The following is a 7,143-nucleotide window of genomic DNA, read 5'->3' as shown; positions in this document are numbered from 1 at the left end:
CTACATTCTAGAATTAAGATTCATTTCTAGTTTGACTAATTACAAATGAAGCCTACGAGTTTCAAATGTTTTTTCTTAACTCTAATAATCAAGGTTGCTTGACATACTGCGGAGGGATTGTTCAAATTACTTTCCTGGTCAAGTGAAGGTACTTCTTTTTAATTTTTTTAACTTTTCTTTTGAAATAATTTCACACTTACAAAACATTGTGAAAATATTACAGAATATTTCCATGTTCTCCAAATGTTAACATCTTCCATAACCACAGGACAGTTGTCAAAATCAGGGAATTAACATTATTACAATACTTTATATTTCCTCGTACTGTTTTCTGCAGACCTTACTCCAGCTTCACCGTTTGCCCCACTGACGGCTCCCTAGTCAAAGATCCGCTTCATTATCACACGTTGTTCACTTGTGGTCTCTCTTTAATCTCCTTTCATCTGGGAGGCTTCTTCAGTGCTTGTCTGTCATGACCTTAGACTTTGAAACGTCTAGGTCAATTATTTGTAGAAGAACTCTCAATTTGGGGTTTGCCTAACGTTTTCTCGTGTATTTTTGGTTAACAACAGCACAACTGAGGTGCCCTCAGTGTATCAGCAAGCACACGATGTCCATTGGTCCTATTGCTAGTGATAATTTTGATCACTTGCTTAGGGTGGAGTCCGCCAGATTTCTCTGCTGTTAAGTTACTGTTTCTCCCTTTGTAATTAATATGTATCTTGGAAAATTCTGGGACTAAGTAAGTATCCTATTTCTCATCATAGTTTTGCCCACTGACTTGCAGGCATTCATAATTCTTTTCTTTCTTCCCCCAGTTTTTTTCCTGAAACAATTGTTAATGTAGTATTTGCCAAATGCTGATTTTCTGTTTCCATCATTCCTTCTACTTTTAGTAGCTAAGATTCTGTGAGGAAGTTTTGTTCCCCATTCTTTATTCAGTTATTTTTTAGATAATGGGTCTGTGTGTTCTTATGTTATTCTATAGGTCATAACCCATTGCTCCCATTATTTTGTTAGAATGTCCCAGATTTGCCCATGCAGACTCCTTCCAGTGGACCCTCATATCTTATTGACGTGTCCCCATCCTTTTTTTGTAATGCTTCCTTAATTTCTGGCCCCAGGAGATATATTGGACTCGTTTTCTCTTCTCCAGCCCTGGAACCAGTGATTTTTCTAAGCATCCGTGGTTCCTTTTACCAGAGAATGGTATTTAGAAATCAAAGTCGGCACTAGGTATACTCATTGATGCTGAGGTGTCATTGCTTGTCGCCTGCTCATCAGAGCTGGAAAATGTTTATATGTATTCGTCTATATCTGGTTGTAGATCTGAATGTACGTGTGTGTACATAAGTATGTGCTCCACGAGTGTCTCCATGAGTTCATACTGATACTTACAATACCAGACCACACCCCAGAGTTCATTCTAGTCCTCCTCTCTCTATTTGTAACCCTTTTGTCCAACAATGAGAAATCTGGCTTTGACTATCAGTAATGTGTGTATTTATTTGCTTAATTTCTAGAGTACACAAAGTATTTCGGAATTACTAGTCCCTTTATTTCCCTATGAAAAACAAACTACTAACCAGAGTGCAGTATTTGTATATAGGTCCTATTCTTTTTAGTCTTAGAGTACATGATCAAAATATTATTTTACAAAGTTCAGTAGTTTAGTTCTTTGCTCCCCCATTCAGTATGGTTGTGTTACTCATTTGTAGTGCAATTAGTTAATTTGTTTTTGTTTGTATTTCATAGTGAATGCCTGCCCATCCCTTGTTATTCTTTTTGTCTGTGCCACATTAGGATAGTTGTAAGAGAGCTAAACACAGTGTCTCCTCCCTGACCTGTCTGCTCACCCTTTCTCCTGTCTTTTCTGTCCTGTTTGCACCTGTCCCCTCTGGGTCATCCAACTGTGATTTATCCTTCTTGTTTTTTTTTTTTAAATAAATGAATAGATGGGTGTTTATTAGTTCCCCTTTTTTTCTTTTCTTTTTTTTTTTGTGAGGAAGATTAGCCCTGAGCTATCATCTGCTGCCAATCATCCTCTTTTTGCTGAGGGCCCTAATGGGCCCTGGGCTAACATCCATGCCCGTCTTCCTCTACTTTCTATGTGGGATGCCTACCACAGCATGGCGTGCCACGGGGTGCCATGTCCATACCTGGGATCCGAACCGGCAAACCCCGGGCCGCCGAAGCGGAACATACACACTCAACCACTGCGCCACTGGGCCAGCCCCTAGTTCCCCTTTTTTTCTTACGTGAAATGTAGCATATTATAGTTACTCTTTCATACTTTTTTTTTTTTTAACTTTACAGTATATCCTGGAAATGATACCAGTTCATGGAGAGCTTTCTCAGAAAAAGATTTTAACAGCTACATAGTACTCCATTGTGTGAATATACCATAGTTTATGCAATGGCTCTTCTATGTTTGGGCACTTAGGTCATTTCCAATGTTTTGCCATTACAGTGCTGTAATTGAATAACTTGTGCATGTGCTTTTCCATATTGTTGGGCTGTATCTTCCTTCACCTAAATTCCCAGAAGTAGGATTGCTGGGTCAAACTCTAAGTGTATATATACTTTTGTTAGGTATTCCCAAATTCTCCCCCAAGAGGGTTGTACCAGTTTGTTTTCCTGCCAGGAATGTGAGAGTCCCTCTTCCCACAGCTTTGCCAATAGAATCTGTCATGCTTTTTAATTTTTCCAAATCTGATAGGTAAAAAGTGGCAATTCAGAGTAGTTTCAAATTGCATCTCTAGTTATGAGTGAGGTTGAATATCTTTTCATATGTTTAAGGGCCATTCGAATATCTTTTTTTTTTTTTTTTTTGGAGGAAGATTAGCTCTGAGCTAACTACTGCCAATCCTCCTCTTTTTGCTGAGGAAGACTGGCCCTGAGCTAACATCCATGCCCATCTTCCTCTACATTGTATGTGGGACGCCTGCCACAGCATGGCTTTTGCCCAGCGGTGCCATGTCCGCACCCAGGATCGGAACCTGCAAGCCCCAGGCCACCGAGAAGAGGAATGTGTGAACTTAACTGCTGGGCCACCAGGCCAGCCCTGAATATCTTTTCTTTATGGATAGTCTATTCATGTCATTCCCATTTTCCTATTGGGTTTTTGGGCATTTCTCAACTTTTAAGAAATCTTTATATATTAACTCTTATCTTTGATATGTGTTATAGTTTCTCTCAATTATTAGTTGTCTTTTGGCTTTGATTATGATTTTTTTTTGCAAGCAAAAAGCTTCAAATTTTTATGTAGTAAACTTTGTTAATCTTTCATTGCCTCTTGATTTTATGTTAATAGAAAGCCTTTCCCTATGCCGAGGTTAAAGATGAATTCAGCTGTATTTTTCTAGTGCTTGTATTGTTTCAGTTTTAAGTTTAAGTAGATTCCTGATTCATTTCTTGATCAGGAATGAACACAAGGGTATATTGTGCATTTGTTAGATCGGGACCTAGTTTTAGTTAACTGAAATCTTTTTATTAAGCCATCCTAATCGAGAGCAGTCTGCTTTTGTGTCTTTCAGAAGTGTTGAAAAATTTTTCCCATATAAGTTTTTCATATTCTTGTTAAACTTATTGCTAATTTGGTCGTCTTTATTGCTATTGAAATGGGGTTTTCTCTATCATGATATGCTGGTTATTGTTTTAGGATATGAAGTCAATTAATTTCTGTATGTTAATCCTGTATCTTGCTATCTTACTGAATTCTTTCATTGTTTGAGTTTTATCATTGATTCTCTAGACTTTTCCGATTTACCGTCATATCATTTGCAAATAGAGATGGTTTTACTTCTTTCCAATTTTTGTGCCTCTAATTCATTTTTCTTGTCTAATTGCACTGCTCAGTAGTAGTGGAAATCATGAGCATCCTTGCCTTCTTGCTTTCAGTGGAAATGCCTTCAGTGTTTTACCATTAAATAATACGCTGGCTTTAGGACAAAAGTAAACATACTTTATCATGTTAAAAATAGCCACCAATTCCTATTTTTTCTCAAGTGCTTATATCAGGAATAGGTGTTGCATTTACCAAAGGCTTTTTCAGCATTGTATCAATGAGGGAAAACTTTAATACAAAGAATTGTAACATGAGAACTCTCAGGTGTAGCAGAAATGGCAACTGCAGGAGGTAACTGCTGCCCTTAGTTAGGGCTTCGGGAATAAGTGAACGGGGAGAGACTTCACATCTAGAGGGGTCTCAGGGCTGCAAATCAGGCGAGGAGAAGGGGCAGCGGCTGCAGGGAAGAGCAGCACACTGAGCCGCCCGTCACCATGATGCCAACAAATCACATAAACCCTGCCTGAACTGCCCATGAAACATTCGTGGCGATGTGTAGCCTTTCACCCCCACGGGACTCAGTTGTTGGTTAGCAATAATGTTTTTTTTTAGTTTTTAGCTTTTACTTCTTTTCATTTTCCTATGCTTTTCAAATTTCAACACTGATCTTACATTACTTTGATAATTGGAGAAATGGATGGGCAGTCAAGTATCTCTAAATAAGGCAAATTAGGTTAGCTTGTTGTGCTAGGGCTTCAGAGACGTGGGAACTCTCAGACCGTAAGCCTGGAGCCACAGTGCAGTAGGCAGGCACTTAATTATTGGACGTGAACAGAGAACTCATTCCTACTGTGTTTTTTTTAATGTTAATACAAATGGGCTCTTATCCTAAATCTTTTTGTTTTTTTCTAAGAGTCAGTCCTCTTGGGGAGCATTTTATCCACAGTATCCATTGCAGAATTCACATGGCTTAATATTTAGAAAAAATAAAAACTGTTGTGTATTATGTAAATTATCAGGGATGACCGCTATAATTACTGTGAGAACAGTTAACGTGAATGCTTGTGATTCTGATTTACTGACCGGTTTCTCATCCAAATACACCACAAATGAATTTCACTCAGAATCTAACATTGTCCTGATCTCCTGCTAGTCATACGCCAGGCGTTGCTTATTCTATTCCTGCTTGCAGAATTCCATAACTCATAGTTGATATGAAACTTGGATAGATCACTAGAAACTGAATTTCACCATGTAACCATGACTGAAAGTAAAAGAAAGTTTCTATAAAATAGAATATATATTTTATCATACCTGGCAATAAGGAAAAGAGATCGAAACAGGCAGCAGAACACTTAAGTAATGCAAAGAAAGTAACCTTGAAAGAATGCAAGTACTTCTTAGATGTTGAAATGTTTGCAAATAATTAAAGCAAATCTAACGATACAGTTGAGGATCGTGTGTGGGAACGGGGTATAGGGGCGGTCTGTACTCTTCCATTCAATTTTGCCATGAACTTAAAACTGCTCTTAAGAAAATAAAATTTACTAAAAAAAATCAAGGTGTGAGCAGTGGTCTGACTCAGAGATTCACAAGATACTTCTCTTCACCATAAATAGAACAGTTGGATATAAACCCCCCCCCCAAATATTCTAACATTAACACTATTGTAATGCTGTGTGTGGACATTAATCTGTGTATAAACAATTATATATATATCCGAACCAGCAAATTTCGCAAAATAGGATTTAAGTGTAGTTAGATTTTCAAAGGCCCACTTTGAGAAGAAAATGTCACTTTCTCAGCCAATTCTAAACAGGCATTTCTTGTCATTCTTGTCCCATTTGTGGTAGTCATCGGCTATGTGATGTTCCAAGGAAGAAAATGGAGAATCTTGAGTGTGGCTTGCCACAGGCCTTGCTTTCTCTGATAGGAGTAATTTAAGAGGCTGCTATTCCAAGGGGCCAGCCCGGTGGTGCAATGGTTAAGCGCATATTCCGCTTCGGCGGCCCGGGGCTCGCCGGTTCGGATCCCAGGTGCAGACATGGCACCACTTGGCACGCCATGCTGTGGCAGGCATCCCACATGTAAAGTAGAGGAAGATGGGCACGGATGTTAGCTCAGGGCCAGTTTTCTTCAGAAAAAAAGAGGAGGATTGGCAGCAGTTAGCTCAGGGCTAATCTTCCTCAAAAAAAAAAAAAAAAAAAAAAAGAGGCTGCTATTTCGTCCCAACTCATAAAATAAGAGGTGCTGGTAGTGCCACCATTCTAAAATGGAGAAGAATTATGATAACAGCCGCATCTTACATACAAAGTTACTTTCATGCCTATGGTAGTTTCTTTGTTCTAGACGTAGAGCCATTAGAAAACCAGGCAGCTTCAAGATGAAGGGCAATTTCAAATACTAATCTGGAATAATGTGTGTAGGACAGAAGGGAAAGTAGGGCACACATAGAAGCTGGGAAACCTAGATACTGGTAGTCTGCTGCACGCAGGAGCTTATAACAGCTCGGAGGTCTGTGTGGACAGTAATCAGCACGGATGGGATGGAATAACGTCAGAGACATTGCTAAGGAATTCAGTGGCTCAGTCCATGATGGAAGAAATGGAAAAATCCCAGATGAATAGGGGCCTGGACCTAAGTACCTGGGAGAATGGTAGATGCTGAAGAGGCAAAAAAAATTGACATATATATACAGCGTAACCTTTAACGTTAAAGAAACCTCCAGCCCCAATTAGGTTAGTAGGAGATGATGAAAAAATCCATAAAAGATTTTCAAGGAGAACTAGCATGTTTGAGGGAAGGGGGTCACCGTGAGGCCTGGGGGTGTAACGGTGGCCACCACCGGTATGGAAGTTAAACTATTTCACGTCTTTGTCTGTTTCCACCTCTGTTGAATGGGGTTGATATTTATCTGAACTTACGTGGCTCTACAGCTCATGAAGTGGATGCCCATGAAGTCAAAGACGCTGTGCCAAGAACTTTAATGTAGTGTCTCGGTTAACTACTAAAATAATAGTTAAAAGAATATATAATTAACAAGCTAGTGGGAGGAGGGGAAGGGAATGTTTGAAAGAAAAAAAAAAGAAACATAGAACAAGCAGGGCAAAAAAAGGCCCAGTAAAGTGGCAGATTTGTATGCAAATATGTCAGTAGTCATGTCCTATGTGGACTAATATTCTGAAAAGACAAAGATTGGCAACCTGGATTTAAAAAAAGAGACAGCTGTATGCTGTATGCAAGAGACAGACAAATAGAGGGATATGGACAGGTTAAAAGCAGAAGGATGGTAAAATGTAACATGAATACCAAAAAAGCTAATGTAACTATTTTAATTTCCGTCAAAGTAGACGTGA

Source organism: Equus przewalskii, chromosome 18 (genome assembly GCF_037783145.1).
Source record: "Equus przewalskii isolate Varuska chromosome 18, EquPr2, whole genome shotgun sequence".
NCBI lineage: Eukaryota > Metazoa > Chordata > Mammalia > Perissodactyla > Equidae > Equus > Equus przewalskii.
Note: the sequence above shows the minus strand (reverse complement) of the source record.